This window comes from Dreissena polymorpha, chromosome 1 (assembly GCF_020536995.1).
Source record: "Dreissena polymorpha isolate Duluth1 chromosome 1, UMN_Dpol_1.0, whole genome shotgun sequence".
In the NCBI taxonomy this organism is placed as follows: domain Eukaryota; kingdom Metazoa; phylum Mollusca; class Bivalvia; order Myida; family Dreissenidae; genus Dreissena; species Dreissena polymorpha.
The window spans coordinates 185,127,851-185,151,280 of record NC_068355.1 but is presented as its reverse complement, the minus strand read 5'-3'; the positions used below and the strand labels follow the sequence as shown (position 1 = coordinate 185,151,280).

General features: G+C 35.5%; 1 protein-coding gene and 1 long non-coding RNA gene across 3 annotated transcripts in view; one reads left to right on the top strand and one right to left on the bottom strand.

Moving 5' to 3' along the window:
* LOC127864247 (uncharacterized) overlaps window positions 1-14,358 on the bottom strand; it is a 92,130-nt gene extending 77,772 nt beyond the window's left edge. The window contains exons 1-2 of the long non-coding RNA XR_008041635.1: window positions 14,047-14,358; window positions 13,292-13,601 (exon numbers count right to left, since the gene is read on the bottom strand). This is a non-coding gene — a long non-coding RNA (uncharacterized LOC127864247). The remainder of the gene's footprint in view (window positions 1-13,291; window positions 13,602-14,046) is intronic.
* The window catches only part of LOC127864233 (uncharacterized), a 258,553-nt gene that overhangs the window by 225,860 nt on the left and 9,263 nt on the right, over window positions 1-23,430 (top strand). Inside the window, exon 1 of one of the 2 annotated variants that reach the window (XR_008041605.1) lies at window positions 23,090-23,171. The exons of the other annotated variant lie outside the window; for it this stretch is intronic. The gene's annotated coding sequence lies outside the window, so the exon portion shown is untranslated. Of the gene's footprint in view, window positions 1-23,089; window positions 23,172-23,430 lie in introns of those variants that run through there. 2 annotated transcript variants of the gene reach the window in all.

The window sequence follows — 23,430 nt, the reverse complement described above, 5'->3', positions numbered from 1 at the left end:
ATCATCATCGGTCTATGTTGTTTTGGGTACATATTGTTTCAATTTATTGAACATGCCTAAACCAATTTGGGTCATTTATTATCTGTCTTTCTTATTATATAGCACGCACCAATTCCACAAAATATTTAAAAAAATATTTGTACAAATATTCTTAACTTTCATTGATTGTGAAATCAAAATGTTTCTATAATTATGTCATTGATCCAAAAGCATGAATAAATGGTTTTCTGTAAAATCCTAGTATTTAGCATATGTGTTCAATCTTTAAATTCTGCTATTTCGATATGACAGAAGTGGTTGCATTTTATTTCATTAAGATGTATATGCTTGATCTAATAAAATTGTTAATTTTTTTTTAACTAGCAATATACATCACCAACATTTTGTTAGTCACATATGGTGAAGACTGTCCCAGAAGTGGTTGTCACACACTGCTCATTATTCCTTATTATCAAATCAAAGGGTTATGTGACTTAATCAGTGACATCACAATTTGACCCCAAAGACAGGACAAGTTCAAGGTCAAAATGAGATCAGGTGTACATTGTGTTATAAATGTCATCCTGTCATACATGTATAACAATACTTTACAACATTATAATTGCTGCTAGAATGACAGACAGACAAACAAACAAATGAATGGACCGCAAACACCAGGAAATGCCAGGAACATGAATATATTGTCATAATAAGGGTTAACCAAGAAATTGGCACATGCGAAAAATGTAAATGCCAAATAAGGTAAATGTTAATATGAAAATAAAGTCAGATGTGTTGAGAGTGGTCAACAACAACACCCATACAAGTATTAAATTTTTGGAGCAGGTGGTTTTGATGCTAGTCAAAATTATAAAATTCGGTTGAACAAAAATTGAACTTCTGAATGAGTTTAAGTCCTACAGTTTGTCAATGTCTGTCATTGTCAAAATAAGGACAGGTGATGTGTGTTGATAGTGTTCAAAGATAACATCCATGTAAGTACCAACCCTTTGTAGGAATCATAATTAATGTCTGATGAAATGCTTAATTTTTTGTTAAACAAGAGATTGGACCCTCTGAATAACTCTGAGCAAAAAGTATGTCAATGTCAACAGCAACATGAGGTAGGTTTGATGTGGGTGTGTTGATAGTGTTCAAGGACAACATCTATGAAAGTATGGAAGATCTGTAGTAAACATTATTGATATTACCGGTACATGTATATGAAATGTGTCATTTTGTGTTATCCGTGTAGAGATGGAAGGGTGGGTCAAGCAATATGTACCTCCAACATCAGTCAAATTGCCGGGGCATACAAAATATTTTAGGATTGTGACTGCTCTTAAATATATTAATGTTAGTACAAGACACACTTTGGTGTCACTATTTTTATCAAAGGAAATAACAATTGGTAAAGAGCATCAAGCAGATCTTGTTTATGGAAGGCCATACCTAAATGATGACTGTGGAGAATAGATAGCTAAGTATTGCTATTAAGACAAGGGCTGTTTGTAAAACATGAATGCCCCCCATATGGGCTGTCCGTTGTAATGGCAGCCATACTATTTCGGGTCACCGTGACCTTGACCTTTGACCTTGTGACCTCAAAATCAATAGGGTTCATCTGCGAGTCATGATCAATCTACCTATGAAGTTTCATGATCCTAGGCATATGCGTTCTTGAGTTATCATCCGAAAACCATTTTACTATTTCGGGTCACCGTGACCTTGACCTTTGACCTAGTGACCTCAAAATCAATAGGGGTCATCTGCGAGTCTTGATCAATCTACCCATGAAGTTTCATGATCCTAGCAAATGCATTCTTGAGTTAACATCTGGAAACCATTTTACTATTTCGGGTCACCGTGACCTTGACCTTTGACCTAGTGACCTCAAAATCAATAGGGGTCATCTGCGAGTCATGATCAATCTACCCATGAAGTTTCATGATCCTAGGCGTATGCATTCTTGAGTTATCATCCGGAAACCATTTTACTATTTCGGGTCACCGTGACCTTGACCTTTGACCTAGTGACCTCAAAATCAATAGGGGTCATCTGCGAGTCATGATCAATCTACCCATGAAGTTTCATGATCCCAGGCGTATGCATTCTTGAGTTATCATCCGGAAACCATTTTACTATTTCGGGTATACGTTACCTTGACCTTTGACCTAGTGACCTCAAAATCAATAGGGGTCATCTGCAAGTCATGATCAATCTTCCCATGAAGTTTCATGATCCTAGGCGTATGCGTTCTTGAGTTATCATCTGGAAACCATTTTACTATTTCGGGTCACCGTGACCTTGACCTTTGATCTAGTGACCTGAAAATCAATAGGGGTCATCTGCGAGTCATGATCAATCTACCTATGAAGTTTCATGATCCTAGGCGTATGCGTTCTTGAGTTATCATCCGACAACCACCTGGTGGACGGACCGACATACCGACCGACCGACCGACCGACATGAGCAAAGCAATATACCCCCTCTTCTTCAAAGGGGGGCATAAATATCCTAGTTCATGCATACAACTACAACCAAATTAACCCATTTATGCCTAGTGGACTCCTTCTAAATTGGATCAATTTATTTCCAAACTTAGGGATGTCTAGTATATTTATTTCTATATTTAGAATATTTCTTACAGAAATTTCTTTTAGCAAACAGCGCAGACCCTGATGAGACGCCGCATTATGCGGCTTCTCATCTGGGTCTACGCTGTTTGCCAAGGCATTTTTTCTAGACGCTAGGCATAAATGGGTTAAACATGATAAAAAGTTTACCACTTTACAGTCATATCAGATAATCGCTAAAAAATGTTATATTTATTTGTAGCTCAGGGTTGATACAAACAGGGCAAATTGTTATCAGAAAATACAAGTGGGACTTCCACATTTATGCTTACAAGAAAAGCCTAGTAAGGCAAATATTAATCTTATAAAATTATCTACAACATAACATTTTTGCATATTTTAATACAATTACCTTAAGGATGTTTCTTATAGGTTGTTTATATTTGTATGGCAGAGAAGTTTGCCTAACTGCTCCAGATGTATAATTTTGTTGTTACAAACAATAATCCAAATAGAAATTAAAAGACGTAGAGTGTGGGTAAATGACATGAACTTAATTACAAAAATAAGATCTATGCCCTGCAATTTTGTTACCTTATAGCAATTACCGTAAAACATTGTGTATAAGGCGCACTTTTTTACCCCCAAATTTTATTTTAAAAACTTGATGCGCGTTATGCACAACTACAGCCATGCCAAGACATTTTTTCCCTGTCAGTTACCCAGTTACAGTAACTCGCATCATTCTGTTCCCCGTTGTTTTAACTGTAACTATATTAATAATTGTGTTATATTTACAACATACATGCCATACGTCCCGGATTGTCCGGGACAGTCCCGGAAATGAAGAACTTGTCCCGCTGTCCTGGAAATCTGTCAAATGTCCCGGAATTACAAAATTCATATATACATGTACCTTATCTTAGGCTTAACTGCACCTCGAATCTGTGTATATCTGCAGCGTCTCCATGACAATGCCTAACCGAATAGGCAGACTACGCTACGTGTCAAAATCGATCAATTAACAGGAGTCCTGTTATCATATTGATTGTCTCACGTGCGCGGTCAAACCGAAAAGGCGGCATTGATAATGTGGTTGTTAATTGACTTTAATCTACTACGTCATTATTTCCCGCTGCGTAAGGGCAAGGGATAGTTGTTCACACATCTGAAGTCCAACACCGCTGAGTAAAAAAGATCACGAGTGAAATGTGTGTAGCAGCGAAACAAGTCTGTAACTTATATGTGACTGTCCGGATTTTAAGTTGACGATTTACCGGTACTGTTTTGTTGTATTTGTTTTATTGTGATGGGTTGTATGTATTGTGAATTGATTTGAGTTGACGATCTAACGGAACTGTATTGTTGTATTGTTTATTATATAAATGTTATAAATTAATTAAGGCATATCAACAACTACGCGTTACACACCGGTCTTAATAACAATAACGCAGTGACATCACCATCTATGTTTAGAACGCTTACACAGAAAACACGTGGCTTGTATCTAGTAACGGAAGTAGTAATGTCTAATTTGACGTTAATAGATCAAGTGTATTTCGGATGTGCTTTCGAACTTTTGCAATTAACGATGCGAAACAAAAAAAAACGTACCAGAAATGCATATGTCTATAAATATCGCTACATTTTATACATGTCCCGGAAAATCGGCAAAAGTCCCGGACAATTTAACTCAATGTCCCGGAATTGGTCTGAAAAATTATGGCATGTATGTTTACAATCTGAATATAGATGGACAAACGTTATAAAGTTAACATCAATATTTTCTATCTTTTACAGGTACGTACAGAGCATTGAAATCAAATAAATTTGAAGAAGAAAATGAAAAACAAGGAAGCCATTTTCATTTAAATTTTATTGTTTTTTCCCACAATATTATACCCTACTGTACTAGGGTAACACAATTTATTTGGGGGCACTTGTCGATTTACAATAGTATGTCGGCAAGGTCTTTCCTGATATATTTATGATTATTTTTCGTGGTTTTTCTTGCTTTTCAAATGTGTTAATATAATTGATGTTGTGTTTGTTTACACGTTTTCATATGTCTTGTCAAGCTTGGGGTTGTGATTATCAAGCAATTTGCGTCACCTGTCAAGTTTTGTGTAGCTGGGCTATAATCAAAACACACGAACCGGCAAACAGCTTCACACTTCCATTGTTTGTTTTATTGCCCACCATGTCAGTAATGGTGTTTGAGTTGTTAAAGTCTCCTGTCAATTATAGACACTCGAAAAGAACGCATGAGATCAGCAATGTAAATAAAACACGCAATTGTGAATTAGTCATGCGTGAATAACCCCGTGCAAATACCAATCGATAATGTCAGTGTCTTAGTTATACCAAGCACACTAATCCATCCGTTAAGTGTACTGCTCCTCGATAAAATCGTGGACAGTTACTTCGGAGACTTCTGATGAAAACCTTGATGGTATCCTCATGGAAAGTGTGCATTTCATGCATAATTCATTTAAATCGAACATTTATTTTTACGCGTTATATAATTTTAAAAAACAACACACAAACAAGTTATATTGTTATTGTTATTGTCTTTAAAATAATTAATAATTGAAACAATACAAGAACGCGTGAGATTGGCAATGTAAATAAAACGATTTTCAGTTAGCCTACGGTACGGATTTTTTCCCCCCCAATTTTTTTTGCTGCAAAAACTTTATTCCCCAATTTTTTTTGCTTAAAAAAGTACATGCGCGTTATACACAAATGCGCCTTATACAAAACATTTCACGGTAAGCAATTTACCAAAAGGAAGAAAAAAGGCTGCTCAATGAACGTAATATCAAATTTATACATCACTGTAAAAACTAATTTCTTTGTCAAGGTATGGATGGCCATGGTTTAAATGTAATATGCAGCAAACACATTGACCTGATTGTTGGTTTATCAGTGCCCCAGATAAGCTGCGTCTTTCACACTATTAAAATGTTTAAAAACGCAAAGAAATACAATATCATGCGTATTGAAAACGCAAACAATTTGACTGTCACGCAAATTTGTCAAATTTGATGCGTATGATACAATAGCTTTAATCATTTTTTGGTATTTTCTCTATGGAATTATTATAGTAACGCGGCAAGGCTTGTATTCAGCAAGCGCCTGGATGACGGAGCAGGGAAACAGTCAAAGTTATTCAAACGCTCTGCGGACTATATTTCATAGTTAAATAAAGCGTCCGACCAAATTATTTTTGACGACATACATGCGGTTTCAATCAGACTTAATCCGTCGCTCATTGAGCATGTATTTGTAAAGCGCCTGCACTTTCAGTTTCTATTACGATGCAAAATAAAAATGTCTAAGAGAGGTCGAAAGACGTCCGTGATTGTTGCGCCAAAATATCAGTCGATCGCAAAAAAATTCTAACCAGGAAAGCAAGAGCCAATAAGCGCCGAAAGTTTAAAGTTTATGTTATTGACAGTTTCAAGGATTATAGATGTATGAAACATCAGTTTATTTAAGTTAATTATGATAATTTACAGTTAACAGTTTTATTGAATCAATACAAGTGTGCAGCTTCAACAGAAGTAAAGCAGCATTGATTTTAAGATATGCATTTTTAGAACTCATTTCACCCTATTTCAAGAATAAAATCACCCTATTATTCAAAATCAATGGGTGAAAACCCTATTTCCCAAATAATTATCTGGGGCACTGGTTTATGCAGCAAACACATTGACCTGATTGTGGTGTTGTGCAGCAAACACATTGACCTGATTGCTGTGTTTTGCAGCAAACACATTGACCTGATTATTGTGTTATGCAGCAAACACATTGACCTGATTGTTGTATTATGCATCAAACACATTGACCTGCTTGTTGTGTTATGCAGTTATCACATTGACCTGATTGTTGTATTATGCAGTGAACACATTGACCTGATTGTTGTATTATGCATCAAACACATTGACCTGATTGTATGATGCAGCAAACACATTGATCAGATTTTGTATTATGCAGCAAACACATTGGCTTGATTGTTGTATTATGCAAAGAACACATCAACCTGATTGTTGTATTATGCAGCAAACACATTGACCTGATTGTATGATGCAGAAAACACATTGATCTGATTGCTGTTTTATGCAGCAAACACTTTGATCTGATTGCTGTATTATGCAGCAAACACATTGATCTTGTTGTTGCATTACGCAGATAACACATTGACCTGATTGTTGTATCATGCAGTGAACACATTAGCCTGATTGTATTATGCATCAAACATGTTTATCTGATTGTTGTATTATGCAGCAAACACAATTTGACCTAATTCAGTTGTATTATGCAGCAAACACATTTGCCTGATTGGTGTATTATGCAGCAAACACATTTAGCTGATTGAGTTGTATTATGCAGCAAACATATTGACCTCAGGGCCCTCAATCAATCAAATCTGCCGCCGAATTTCGGCGGCAGTCCCCCACCTGAAAAGTATACTTTTTTCCCCTTTTGGGGGGAAAAATTCCCCCCCCCCCCAAAAAAAAAAAAAAAAAATTATTTTATTTTTTATTGAAAGATGGGTCTCATGATAATTATATCTCAATTCTATTTCAATTTAATCTTTTCAAACATACTAAATTATGAAAAATGCAATGAAAATAGTGCAAACATGTTCAAATGAAATAATGAGAGAGTAAGTAAAAAAATCCCCCAAAAAGGGAAACGCCGCGAAAATTCCCCCTCCTAAGGGCTGCGGACCCCTTCCCCCAAAGTAGTGTGAGGGCCCTGGACCTAATTTAGTTGCATAATGCAGCCAACAAATTGACCTGAGTGTTGCATTATGAATCAAACACATTGGCCTTATTTAGTTGTATTATGCAGTGAACAAATCAACCTGATTTAGTTGTATTATGCAGCAAACATATTCATGTGATTTAGTTGTATTATGCAGAAAACATATTCGTGCGATTTAGTTGTTTTATGCAGCGAACACATCGACATGACTTTGTTGCTTTATGCAGCTAACGCATTCACCTGTTTTCGTTGTATTTTGCAGCGAACATATTGACCTAATTTAGTTTTATTATGCAGCAAACAATTGACCTGATTTTCAAAATCTCAATTGAAATAGTTTACATTATTTCATTATCTTCAAGGCTGTCTGGTTAGTGCAGTGCTTGGTACATGCAATTCTCACTTCTGCAACCCGTGTTCAATGCCAGTTCGCAGGGCATGTGAGTTTAGTAGGTTTTCACCATACCAGACAGGTGTGTTTCCTCAGGACACTCCAGTTTCCCCCCCCCCCACAGCAAAAGACCATACCAAAATTATATAACTTTTGGTTTAATCAAACAAACTGGAAACTGCAGCTTTATATCAAAATTCATTTCCACTTTCTTGAGTCTAGCAATCAAATTAGGTCAGAGTGCTGGGACACACTCTGGGCCTTCACATAATACAGCCTCTGGCCCAGAAGGACCTCATTAACTTCAAAATACACACATATTATCTATGATTATGATCATTCATTTTTTTATAACACCCCCATTTCAACTTAGGTAGTAGTGCTGCAACAATATACCGGTATATCAGTATATATCGCAATACGCAATCCGCATATTGTATTGCGATACGATTTTCGTCATACCGGTACGAAAATTTTACAAACATGCATCTACATTTCGTTCAGAAAAGCCATCCAAAATAATGATATCAAGGTAAACAAAACAAATCGGTATTTTGTAAAAATAAATTGTTACGTACAAATGGCATTCTAAAAAGTCTATTATACAGAGTAGCGTTGTTACATGGGAGCATTCATTCTATGCTTTTAAACGAATTATCGTTGAATTAATTACGCACAACTTAATGTTTCGTTCGATTCTGAAATGAGCATTATTTAATTTGTAATCCGAATTTCGGAAACATGCTTTTGAAATGTAATGCTAACGCGACAATAAAAAAAAGTGCTTAATTCTTTTTCTCAATAAAAAGCGAAAGCGCGCAAAAATTATACAGACATGTAGAACGTCGCGTGCAAAGTGTGGGTGTATTTGTGTTGTATAAAACGGGAACATCACGTCAGGCGATTTACGCATGTTCAGTGGGAAAAAAAATGCCCGATTGGAAGTTATTTCATCACATCTTTAAATAGTAACAAATGCCAAAATGTATTTGATATTTAAGAAAATTGGTGAATGTTTGTGTTTTGTGTTATTCTTGAGCATTTTTATAGTAAACATTTACCAAAATTTGCTTTAAAACTGGAATATACGGGATTATCGGGTAACTGGCGAGTTATAATTTTGGTACAAGTAAGCAATATATTGCGATATATTGCAATACGGGTTTTTGAGCTGACAATATATCGCAATACGCTTTTTGGCGTATTGTTGCAGCACTATTAGGTAGATCATGTTTGAGCGGTTAAACAATGCATGATCATCAGCATGGTTCTCAGTATTTGACATTCCTGCCAATCCCTCTTAAGAGTCATATTTTTGTCTACCTTAATCTCGATTCACATCACACACACCAGGGTGTAAACAAGAAACCGTGGAGACAGGTGAGGCTCCCCAAAGGTTTTTTTGTCACAATATTGCACTATATATTCAGATAAAAGGAAACATCTTGAGGGCACAGTAGTTGGGGGGACAAGAATTGTTTAATAGAAAATTTCAAAGGGCCATTTCTGAGAAATAGCACGGACAAGAATTGCACTATATGTATAGTTAATGGAAAATTTCAAAGGGCCATAACTCTGTGAAAAATCATCCGACCAGAACCGGCTGATAATATACACATCTCCTCTTGGTAGTGAAGCTTCCCATAAAGTTTCATTGAATTCCGGTCATTAATTGCTGAGAAATAGCCCGGACAAAAACTGTGCACGGACGGTCGGACACACGGACAGACAGACAAAGCGGCAACTATATGCTACCCCCACAATTTTTTGGGGGAGCATAATGAAAGGATATATTACATATTCTAATCTGATGGGATATAGATCAAACATCATGGAATATTCACATTATTCAAGGATTGGCTACAATATTTTACCATTGGAAATGGACGTGAGATATCCGATTAATGACAGTCCAAGGGAGACAACTCAAAATTAAAAATTTGTACCAAACTTTAACCATTGGAAATGGAAGTGAGATATACCAGTAACGCAAGTCCAAGGGAGACGACTCAAAATTAAAAATTGTACCAAACTTCTCTGTGTGTCCAGGAATTAAAAGTAAATTCACTTCATTGAATTTTAAAAGTTCTTAATGTCTTTATAAAACTGAGATAAGACATGAACTAAAGACATGAACATGTCATAAACATGCTTTAATGTTACAGGTTAATTAATGAATTTTATGAAAAACACAATTTAAAATATTTTTACATAATTGATACAAGTAATAAATAACTTGATAATGCCTTGATAATTACTAAGAACATCTTAATATTGACTGCAATGAATAATTGTCTAAAATTGCAATTTTAAACACAAATTGACAACAGTTTACACACTGTGTGACACAGTATCAAATATGGATTTCTTCTTAATTGGGTTAGGACTAGTGACACTTTTCCAGTTTTTTTAAACTTCTTTCCTGTTGCTTCAATGAAGACGTCAAACAATTATACTTGAAATGACAGGCAACACACATTTGACACCAGACAATGATTGACCAAAATAGCATTTGAACCTCAGTTGATTGGGCTGCATGCCACAGAGGCTGCGGCTGTTATTGATATCAATGTAATCTTACCTGACACGACTTGGCTTGTGATTCTTGACTTGACAACTATCCGAGGCACATTCACTTCCAACTCAACAGGAGGGAGGTCAGTACATGTCCAGTGTCTGGCTTGAATTCTATTTTTGCTGCTCACTTGACAACCACTGTCACTTCCAACTCAACAGGAGGGGGCCAGTATAGTGTCAAACGTTTGGCTTGAATTCCATTTCTGCTGCTCACTAGATAACTATCCCAACCACTGTCACTTCCACCTAAACAGGAGGGGGCCAGTATAGAGTCAAGTGTCTATCTTAAGTAAAATTTCTGCTGCTCACAATATAACTGTTCCAACAACTGTCACTTCCACCTAGACAGGAAGGAGGTCCGTGAATGTCCAAGTTGGACTCGAGTTCTATTTCTCTTGCGTAAAATGCTTAAGCCCCTTGCTTGCCAAAGTGTCCTTTGTACATCAACTGTGTATTCAAAACAGAACAATAATTATCTCATTAATTATTTCCCAAAAAGGTAAACAAACCTCTGTGAATACATATTATAAATGCCTTTATACATGTTCAGCCACCACACACCCTACAGAATCTTAAATTATGTGTGAACAACATCTAATTGACATCAACGTACCAACATTGCTACCTGATTGTTTTCGGGAGGGTGCAGGGAGTGTTTTCATCATAAACCCCCGACATATCTCAATGTTTTATTAAAGATTAATTATATCTTATTATAAAACTGAAATCATTAAACAATTATCTCACTCAAATATGTTGCTATGTCTGCTCTACAAAACAAATCAGGGATACAGGATGTAGAAGTAGACTAGTGTAAAATTGTGATTTTTTTAGAATGCAAAAAAAATGAAGATTAAGGAAAGTACTTGTGTTTTGTGTGTTCCTTGGCTATTCAAGAGCAATATGAATATTGCATTTATCAGCTAATGAGGTGTTTTCATGACTCTATTGATAGTGAAACAAAATACACCAATTAAATCAATGTGATGTTGTCAAAGCGTTCTCGTTCTTAATATAAACAACATCATTCACTACTTGCTTGGGTGACATAGTATATCGTCTTGTTACTACTTGCTTGGGTGACGAAGTATATCGTTATGTTACTACTTGCTTGGGTGACGTAGAATATCGTTATGTCACTACTTGCTTGGGTGATGTAGTATATCGTTATGCCACACCAAAACCGAGAGTTCTCTATTGAAATAGGCATAAGGACAACTAAACTTAAAAATTTGATTCACTTGTATATAAATGTAAACAGTATTCCTTCTTCTCATTATTGACTTTCCTCATTGTATCACAGGTGTTAACAACGCAATAGTATAAGGTAAGATTTGTTTAGATTCACAGTTCTCAATTTATAAAACGTTGAACATGAGTTCACAAATAACTATAGGTATACTATAGACAAGGAAAAACATGCTTTATAATCGCTAAAACAAAATATAAACAAGAGATGTGTTCGTCAGAAACACAATGCCCCCTATTGCTCCGATTTGAAATTTAAAAAAATATTTATTTTGTTTACCTTTGACCTTGAAGGATGACCTTGTACTTAAACTTCCACCACTCAAAATGTGCAGCTTCATGAGAACGCCGCTTTGAAATTATTTTTTTTTTACCTTTGACCTTGAACGATAGCCTCAACCTTGAACTTCTACCACTAAAAATGTGAAGCTTCATGAGAACGCCGCTTTGATTTTTTATTTTGTTTTTTTGACCTTGAAGGATGACCTTGACCTTGAACTTCCACCACTCAAAATGTGCAGCTTCATGAGATACACATGCATGCCAAATATCAAGTTTCTATCTTCAATAATGCAAAAGTTATGGCCAACGTTAAAGTTTTATTTTCGGACGGACGGACAGACTGACATACACACATACTGACATACTGACTGACAGACAGTTCAACTGCTATATGCCACCCTACCGGGGGTATAAAAACAATTAAAAAACAAGAGTTCCGCGGTCGGAGATGACCGCATTGAAGCCGGATTTTTGATTTAAATGACAGGAAAGTACCTTTCGTGTTTTTGTCAATGCAATACTTAAATTACTGAAATATTGTTCAAAGGTCAAAATGAAATGTAAGTACTTTTCAAGGCATGAGCAAACCTTGTGTTATGTTTTGAATGCATGCATATACATGAACAACAATAACATTTAAGTTCACAGTGACCTTGACCTTCAAATGAATGACATTGAAATGAATGACCTTGAAATGACCAGTGGTCATCTAAGTGTGCTTGCAAACCTTTACGTCAAGTTTGAGATTCTAGGTCCAAGCATACCAAAGTTATAACAATTTTAACATTTTAACATTGAAGGTCACAGTGACCTTGACCTTCAAATGAATGACATTGAAATGAGCAGTGGTGATCTTCTAGTACTGGCCAACCTTTATGTCAAGTTTGAAGACTCTAGGTACAAGCATACCAAAGTTATAACATGGAATAAGAACTTTAACATTTTTACCTACCAAAGTTATAAGAACTTTAACATTTTTACATTCAAGGTCACAGTGACCTTGACCTTAGAATGAATGACCTTGAAATGACCAGTGGTCATCTAAGTGTGCTTGCAAACCTTCATGTCAAGTTTGAAGACTCTATGTCCAAGCATACCAAAGTTATAACAATTTTAACATTTTAACATTTAAGGTCACAGTGACCTTGACCTTCAAATGAATGACATTGAAATGACCAGTGGTCATCTTCTAGTACTGGCCAATCTTTATTTCAAGTTTGAAGACTCTAGGTACAAGCATACCAAAGTTATAACATGAAATAAGAACTTTAACATTTTTACATTCAAGGTCACAGTGACCTTGACCTTCAAATGAATGACCTTGAAATGTCCAGTGGTTACTTACTAGTTCTGGCCAACCTTCATGTCAAGTTTCAAGACTCTAGGTCCAAGCATACCAAAGTTATAACAACTTTAACATTTTTATATTGAAGGTCACAGTGACCTTCACCTTCAAATGAATGACCTTGAAATGACCAGTGGTCATCTGTTAATCCTGGCCAACCTTCATGTCAAGTTTGAAGACTCTAGGTCCAAGCATACCAAAGTTATACCATGAAATAAGAACTTTAACATTTTTACATTCAAGGTCACAGTGACCTTGACCTTCAAATGAATGACCTTGAAATGACCAGTGGTCATCTTCTAGTACTGGCCAATCTTTATTTCAAGTTTGAAGACTCTAGGTACAAGCATACCAAAGTTATAACATGAAATAAGAACTTTAACATTTTTACATTCAAGGTCACAGTGACCTTGACCTTCAAATGAATGACCTTGAAATGTCCAGTGGTTACTTACTAGTTCTGGCCAACCTTCATGTCAAGTTTCAAGACTCTAGGTCCATGCATACCAAAGTTATAACAACTTGAACATTTTTACATTCAAGGTCACAGTGACCTTGACCTTCAAATGAATGACCTTGAAATGTCCAGTGGTTACTTACTAGTTCTGGCCAACCTTCATGTCAAGTTTCAAGACTCTAGGTCCAAGCATACCAAAGTTATAACAACTTTAACATTTTTATATTGAAGGTCACAGTGACCTTCACCTTCAAATGAATGACCTTGAAATGACCAGTGGTCATCTGTTAATCCTGGCCAACCTTCATGTCAAGTTTGAAGACTCTAGGTCCAAGCATACCAAAGTTATACCATGAAATAAGAACTTTAACATTTTTACATTCAAGGTCACAGTGACCTTGACCTTCAAATGAATGACCTTGAAATGACCAGTGGTTACTAACTAGTTATGGCCAACCTTCATGTCAAGTTTCAAGACTCTAGGTCCAAGCATACCAAAGTTATAACAACTTTAACATTTTTTATATTGAAGGTCACAGTGACCTTGACCTTCAAATGAATGACCTTGAAATGACCAGTGGTCATCTGTTAATCCTGGCCAACCTTCATGTCAAGTTTGAAGACTCTAGGTCCAAGCATACCAAAGTTATACCATGAAATAAGAACTTTAACATTTTTACATTCAAGGTCACAGTGACCTTGACCTTCAAATGAATGACCTTGAAATGACCAGTGATTACTAACTAGTTATGGCCAACCTTCATGTCAAGTTTCAAGACTCTAGGTCCAAGCATACCAAAGTTATAACAACTTTAACATTTTTTATATTGAAGGTCACAGTGACCTTGACCTTCAAATGAATGACCTTGAAATGACCAGTGGTCATCTGTTAATCCTGGCCAACCTTCATGTCAAGTTTGAAGACTCTAGGTCCAAGCATACCAAAGTTATACCATGAAATAAGAACTTTAACATTTTCGAGCACGCCGCCACCCCGCCCGCCCGCCCGCCCCCCCGCCCGCCCGACAACATCAATCTATAAGCCGAGATTTTTTCGAAAAAAATCCGGCTAATTACAAGAAATAACTTTACAATAGATATTCCACTTAAATGCTGACTTTGACATAAAGTTTGAAAATTTACGTGTCTAAATAAATAAATAGGAAACACAAATTTAACTATTGTGTTGTTTTTTCACAATTTCGCATATTCACCACATGAAATGTGTGTTTTTATAGTCAAACCACACTAAGTGTTAGACAATACAAACAAGAGGCCCATGAGGGCCTGAATCGCTCGACTGCTATAAACACTGTGCAAGTTTGGAAAGAATAAGATGGAAACTGTGTACTTAATCGTGCAAACAAGGAAAATTTTCTCAAATTCAAGGGGAGATTATTGTGTACTTATTTTACCGATACTGCTCATATTCAATAGGGTTCAAGTCCTCGTTGATATAAAGATACTGTGCAAATTTGGAAATAATTGGATGAAAACTGTGGAATTAATTGCATAAACAACGGGACCTTTTTTGAGGGGGAAAAAATCGCGTGAAACGCCGGATATGGGGGAAAAAATCGTGCGAAACCCCAGATTTTTGGGGAAATAAGGAAAATCTTAAATAATCAATTTTACATATTTTACTGTTTTTAAAACAAATTCAAGGCAACAGATAATTCAATTATGCAATATTTTTCTATTTTCTACACTGGATCAGGTAAATTTATATATTTAAAGGTAAAAAAAATATATAAAACAAGATTTCTTTGAGAAACACAATGCCCCCCAGTAAGCCAAAAGAGACACAAAAAAGACACAAAAGAACAAGAATAGGAAAGAAAAAAAAAATAGGTTTGGAAAAATGTTCTTCTTTTTTTTGGAATGCTACATCTTTTTACACTGCAATGTGATTGAGAAAACAAAGTGGTGTGATGCATATTGCTACATGTTATTGTAATTTATTCCAAACGGCAATACCAAATGTGCCCTCTGGATAAGACAAAAAAAAAAAAAAAAAATTGCGGGGTGGGGGGTGGGGGGGGTGGGGGGGGAGGGTAGAGGGTGAGAGGGGGTATCATTCGGAGTGAGGTAATTAATAAGATGTTTAACAAAAAATGTGATGGGGTGGGAAGGGGGGGGGGGGGTAGGGCGGGTAGAAGGGTGAGAGGGGGGTAACAATGTGGGGTTGGGTAATTCATAAGATATTATTTAAAAAAAATTGGAAGGTGGGGGGTAGGGAGGAGTGAAAGGGGGTTATAATGTGGGGTGTGGTAATTTATAAGATGTTTAAAAAAAAATTGGAGGGGGGGTGGGGTGTAGGGGGGGGGGTGGAGGATGACAGGGGATAATAATGTGGGGCGTGGGGGTAGGTGGAGTGGGGGGTGAGAGGGGATAATAATGTGGGGTGCGGTAATTTATTAGATTTTAAAAAAATAAAATTGGGAGGGGTCATCTGCCAGTCGTGATCAATCTACCCATGAAGTTTCATGATCCTAGGCGTTTGCGTTCTTGAGTTATCATCCGGAAATCATTTTACTATTTCAGGTCACCGTGACCTTGACCTTTAACCTAGTGACCTAAATATCAAAAGGGGTCATCTGCGAGTCATGATCAATCTACCCATGAAGTTTCATGATCCTAGGCGTATGCGTTTTTGAGTTGTAATTCGGAAACCATTTTACTATATTCGGGTCACCGTGACCTTGACCTTTGACCTAGTGACCTGAAAATCAATAGGGGTCATCTGCGAGTCATGATCAATCTACCCATAAAGTTTCAAGATCCTAGGCGTATGCGTTCTTGAGTTATCATCCGGAAACCATTTTACTATTCCGGTCACTGTGACCTTGACCTTTGACCTAGTGACCTGAAAATCAATAGGGGTTATCTGCGAGTCATGATCAATCTACACATGAAGTTTCATGATCCTAGGCGTATGTGTTCTTGAGTTATCATCCAGAAACCATTTTACTATTTCGAATCACCGTGACCTTGACCTTTGACCTAGTGACCTCAAAATCAATAGGGGTCATCTGTGAGTCATGATCAATGTACCTATGAATTTTCATGAACCTAGGCCTAAGCGTTCTTGAGTTATCGTCTGACAACCACCTGGTGGACGGACCGACCGACAGACAGACCGACCGACCGACAGACCGATATGAGCAAAGCAATATACCCCCTCTTCTTCGAAGGGGGGCATAATAAACTTTCATGAGTAATATCATGTCTATTAACATTCCAATTCTTATTTATACAATACTCTAACACTTGCACAAATTAATGATAATTATCAACAGTATGTAGTATAGATCTTCTCATCTTATCAATCAATAAAACAATGATTATGCACTCGATTTTGCCCGTAGAACAGCCGCATTTAGTGCTGGAGATATGTCCGCAGTGGCCGCAGAATAGTGTTGTCCAAATAACATCAAACATAAATTAAACGTATACGAAGGCGTCACCCACTAGTGTGGGCAAAAGCCCGTGAAGCGGGCGTTGACCGTTCATACATATGGAAATTTAAACACAAAATTACGTAAGAATACCACATAGGGATGCGTCTCAAATAAATTTGCCACGCAACATATATTTTCACCTTGCTATTTATGACCTTGAACAAATCAAAAACACTTTGACATATGCTAAATCACATGTTAATACATACCTCAGGAAAAATTATATCAATGACATCAAAATTGTGTAGCGAATCGCACTAAATATTCTCGCATTATTTGTTTTTCTTCGCAACCGTTCCAGAATTAAGTCATTACTCAATTATTTCCCCTGAATACTTTTCAGTGGGTATAAGCCGAAGACTGGTTCACTACATATAGTGACAGTCTCTACCAAACACAATTTACGTGAACATTACCCGTCTTAAATATATTGCCGAATCTCATATTTTTGTTGAATTTATTAGCTTTGATCTTTTCGATATCTTATTGTTATTATTATCCTGACAAATCACAAATGCTTGTTAAAAAATTATTTGTTTCTAACATTATAGTTGGCATCTCTATTCTTCCAGTATTCTCGCGGAAGTCCAATAACGATACCCTACTGTTTATTTGTCAGAATTTGTAACGCTTTTTCCATTCGCTCTCAGAAAGAAGTTTTACGTGTGATCATGAGCAATATTCTGGTAAGTTGTCGTAGTTGTCCATCAGAAACACATTTATTCACAAAATTTAAAGATATTCCGATCTAACTTTTGAGTCTTTTAGCTTTAATTTTAAACGTATTTACACCTCGTCTGCTCGCACTTTACCGATTTCCCGAAAGGTTACATATCATTATAATAAGTTTAGGCCTTATACCACAAAATCCGACACCGTTGGATTTTTGTACCACAATCTTACGTAAAAAATCTTCCAGATTCGAAATCAACAAAAAACAAGACATTTATAAATTGTCTGCATTATAATTGATCAAATTCTAAGATATTTGTTGGTTTTCCGTTTTTAGAAGCTGTTTTGCCAAGGCAAGAGGCCATTCTATCCAGCAAAACTGACAGTTTTGGTTTATACAGAAATCAACAAAGGAGGGATTCCTGAACCATCAAAATTTCCAAGCTTTATACACAGTTATTATCTGTGGTGGTCTTTATTGGTTCTGTTGGTTTACGTGGATGGAACATGTGTAAACTTTTATAGAAATTTAAAATGACTATATCTGTCTATCTATAAACAAAAATCAGCTATGGTATAATAAGATCAGATGTGCAATGTCAAATGGTTGTTAAATTAACAATTTGAAGGCAATTATGCTGAAAAAATATGAAAGTTCCCATGCAAATTTAGTCTGTATATCGACAAGCGTCTGCCAATAAATGTCAAACTAGTAATACAAAACTTACCACAAGTATGTAAAAGCACTAAGTACCTGTTGTGATCATTTTTAGTAAGATCGTGTAATTCTAAACAGTAGCAAATGACTTGTTTAGTTAATGCGTAATGCAATTCATATGATTTCCTTTCTATTGTGTAATTAATAAATTGGTTGTTACTTGTTAATCGATGATAAATGTTTTATGGCAAGTAGAAAACCAGCATTGTTAATTTTGTAAAAGGTAATAAAATAACACCACTTTGTAATTTCATATACGTAAATATTCTTGTACTGTAGGTTGATGACAGTGTTTTAGTATTACTCATTTTGTCACTATTATTTTATGTGCAAATAAATGATGTGAAGTGTTTTGTATCTCAACACAATACCACATAGCTTTGTACATACCGGTATGTACTGTGTTATGTGTTATTGAATGTTTAAATAAAAATATATGGATGATATAACATGATGCATTATAATATTTGCATTCAAATTGTAACTATAGAGCTAAGTGTATGCAGTTAAGACTGTGATTTAAGAATTGCTACAAAATGGCTAGTTTTTTATTGGCGACAAAATTTAAACTATTCAACAATAGTTTGCGAAAGAAAATTAGAAACCTGCAAGATACGTGTATTTATAAATATTTTAATTGCGAAACAAGTATGTTGTTATGCTGTTACACATAATTATACATTGATAATAAATAAGAAGACAATTAGTGGTGTTAACGTTTCCCAACAGTAGAAATCATTCTTCTGATGAAGTCAGTGGTAAACAGACGAAAGCTCCAGGTATGGCTTTCAATACGTAGTGTGTTATTTGACAGTCTAAGACTTACTTGATTTAAAAAAAAATTCTGTAAAATTTGTCAATCAAAATTGATTTGACTCATCACATGATTTTGATTATGTTAAATCAGTGTACTGTATGCTAAATGCAACTGCTTTAGCAAGCTGTCAAGTTGATTGAGACATTTGATGAAACAAACTGTTTCCTGGGTAGGACCAGTACTTAGTGTCTATATGACGTACCATGACGACGAAAGTCTACAAGACCTACTAGGTAGAACGAGAAATGTACTTTGACGTACAATTTTCACTGACCCTTGAGTGTTAGCCAATCAGAAGACACCTTACATCTGTTGCTTTTAGAAATACTTGAAATTGAACATTATTATTATTTATACCAAATTATGCGACTATCGATCGCTTACTCATACATATTGTGTGTATTTGTTAAACATTATTATTATTATAATTTATACCAAATTATGCGACTATCAACCGCTAACTCATAGATATTGTGCTTATTTATTGACATGGCGTGGCGGAATTAACCTCTGACATATCCAAGTTATGGTTATCACAAAATACGACAAAAAGGGAGGTTATTATACATTATTTATCCCATTAATGCTTGGTAACTGTTAGGTTACCGTTGGGAATTTCCTATACAGTAATGCACTAGACGGTCGTGATACTCTGCCCCGCATGATCAATAACTCACAATATGCTGAATAATTTTAATTTTAAAAAGGTAACAATTGAATCTTCTTCAAATTTGTATATTATCTATTTCAATGCATTAAATACTTGAAACTTCTATGTGTTTTTTTTTGCCATTCTGATATATTTATTCATTTTGTCCTCAATTAAAAGAGATTTTAAACATTTATTATAAATAAATCTGAAGGAAAGGCGGCTCAAGAGAACAGTGTTTTGATTGGCTGTTCAGAAAATGTGTATGTCAAAGTACAAACATGTATGTCAAAGAACAAATTGTACTTTGACGTACAAATATATACTTCGAAGTGTATTTTATATTTATGCCGACGTACAATTATTTTACTTCGACGTACATTTCTCTTTTGACCTTGTAGGTCTTCTTGACTTTCAACCCAAATGGTACGCCATAGTATGTCTTTAGGGTTATCTAAAGAATACTCCCACTTAAGGGATCAATACAGAGACCTCCCAGTGACTAAGCCAGTTAGCAGACACCCCATCCACTATACCACAGACACTGAACCAGCTATAAATTTCTGTGGCTAGAAAAAAATAAATAAATAAGATGCTAGATCTTTAAGCTTGTAACATGTAACTCGTTTTAAGATTGTTTTTTTGGATGCATTACTTAATTAATTTATTGCAACAATTATAATATTTTGAACACAATCATGTCCATATATTTATTAAAAATACATGGTTATCAAAAAAACTTAGAAAGCTTTTGCCCGTAAATTAGGTAGCACCTAAAATCATATTATTTGTATATAGTACTTGAATATAAATTTTGAACAAAATCTATTTGTTGTAAAAAAATCAGCAAAACTGCAGCAACACCCCTAAAGCTTTTGTTGAAATCTCACTGCTAAAACCTGATGGTGCTTGCGTTCAGGTAAATGAGATTTTCTTAGAGGCTTCAAGACATACATTTTTTATTCTAATGTCCAAGAAGCCATGTTCATATTTAAATTAAAACTAGGCTTGCACAATCTAAAATAAAGCAAAGACGGGAAAAATGCTATAACATTTGGCGGTTTTATTATGGGTCTCTATTGCAGCCATTGGCATTTGATTTAGTGTAAAATAACCTCAAACATAAATTGAACGTATACGAAGCCGTCAGTACAATTGAACGCGTAAATGTGTACCGAAGCAACCCACTAGAGCTTCATCAATAAGAAAAGAAAATGTTACCTTTTTATCTGGAAACTGTTTATTTTCGTGCTAGATTGGTAGACGATTTCCCGCAAAAGGTTATAAATTAACCTCCTTTTGAAGAACGTTGCTTACATCTTTAACAAGTAATAATATTTAAGTCGAGACGGCAAGTTGAGTCGGTCTCAACTGAAATGAGATTTGAAGGGATCTTTTCACATGTTTTGGCATGTATTAAAGTTCATCATTAAATGCTTTATATTGACCAATTTAAACATTGGATCTAAAAAGCTGCAATAAAAAAACAATAATAAAATTATAAAAAAAAGAAAAGAAACCCTCAACAGGGCTCGAACCACTGACACCAGGAGTAAAAGTATAAGACTTAGACCACTCGGCCATCCGTGCTCATAAAATGAAAGATGTATTGTATACTTCATGTTGCAATCCTCGTAGTGTCACACAATATAACGACAAAAACAGAACTATCCGAATTAGTAAATTGTTTCGCGTTGCAATGCTTTATTATTTTCAGGTTTGTAAATCGTCAAAAGATGCAAATTTTGGATTTTTAGAGCATGTTAAATGTTCAGTATAACCGTTTCCTCACAAATATCATAACTACTACGAACATTTGCGTATCTGAAACCATTTTTTGTAATTTGCCAAATTACCAAAACGTGAAAAGGCCCCCTTAATATTATAATACATGTTTAGGTATGTTTAATTAAATGGTGACTGCAAAATTGCGAACCGTCTGTTCTTTTTTCTGGGTAGGTTTTATTACGCCACATTTTTCGTGTATTTACATCGTCGATACTCACGTTCGGTGATACCTGCTATTCATCTTGAAATCGGTGTATCTTGAATTTTGCCTCGCTCTGGAAAAACTGGTATTGATTCAAGTGCGTAAAGCGACGTCCCAGATTAGCCTGTGCAGTCGGTCTGTGCTTAGCCTGTGCGGGATTATCTAGAACGAAACTTTACGCACATGCATTAAGCCCCGTTTACCCACAGCGCGGCGCTATTTTAATGGCCGTTTTCAAAAAAGTTTGGGACGTGCGGAATACGCAACATACCGATTTAATGCAACGGCATTATGAGGTAAGTCTCCAAAGGATATATGCTACAAGCACACAACTATACCAAATCGTTATTTATTGTCCGATTTCCTATGCGGTTTGTTGGCATGTTGCTCGGTTAACATTTTCTTTTTCAAAGCTTATGTTTAGTGTTTTCACGAGCGGGTGCTTTATGTAAACCGATTCTTAACACACACACAAATAAAATTAAAAAAAACTGTAAAACTGGACTTCATGCACGTTCTTCCAGTATCGTCCCGTGTTAGTACGAGCAGTCTTCCGTTAAATGGAATTTTTCGTTTAAATGAAGTCTCTTTTGAGCAAAAATCCATTATAGGTGGAAAATCAGAACGAGGTCAAAGATACCCCAATTGACTCTGTCCAATTAAAAACATAACGGCTAATATGAGGTGCAATTTAATATTTAGCTCAAAAGACTTATGATGAATACTTTTCTAAAATTAACGTACACGTGAGATATTGTTTTAATTCGTATTGAATTCCTGAAATAACATCATCATTTAGGTTGATTTGAAATGATTAAATCTTTTCAAAAAATGTAACGTGCATGTTTTGTGTAAATGTAATTTAAATGAGTTGTTAGAATAATAAGTATAATTTTTTTACATTGCTTAATATTATATTGTTATAATTTGAATGTATTTGTGTTTAGACAATCGTCTACGTCTACGTCTACGCATTCGTCATCGTATGTATGAGAATAAATTGGTAGAAAGACGCATGTCTCCATGGTGATTTGTTCCAAATGAACTGAATTACTTACAGTAATGTAGTCCTATGTAACCGCTTGTTATAAAACAATAGACGGCCTACCGAAGATAAACTAAGTACTGACGTCACTATATCGATGACGTTGCGTCTTTGTTATATACGTCATTGTCATCGAACGTCATGGTAACATAGTTGGGCATGTTTTGTCAAAGAGTGCCACTTTCGGATGTGTAAGTAATGATTCAGTTATGTATTAATTGTAAGGTAAACAACGATCATATGTGGACGAAAAGAAATCAGCACGAACATAAATATATACCAAAAATGACGTAATAAATGTAGATTTGACAAGAGAAGAATCAGACTTTGTTACACTTTGGGACTTTTCTAACGCATCACTTTTCAAACTTGAATATCTCAGTTATGAGTAAAGACATTTATTCAAAATTTTACATACGATCATTTGACTACATTCTATGCAAGCTCACG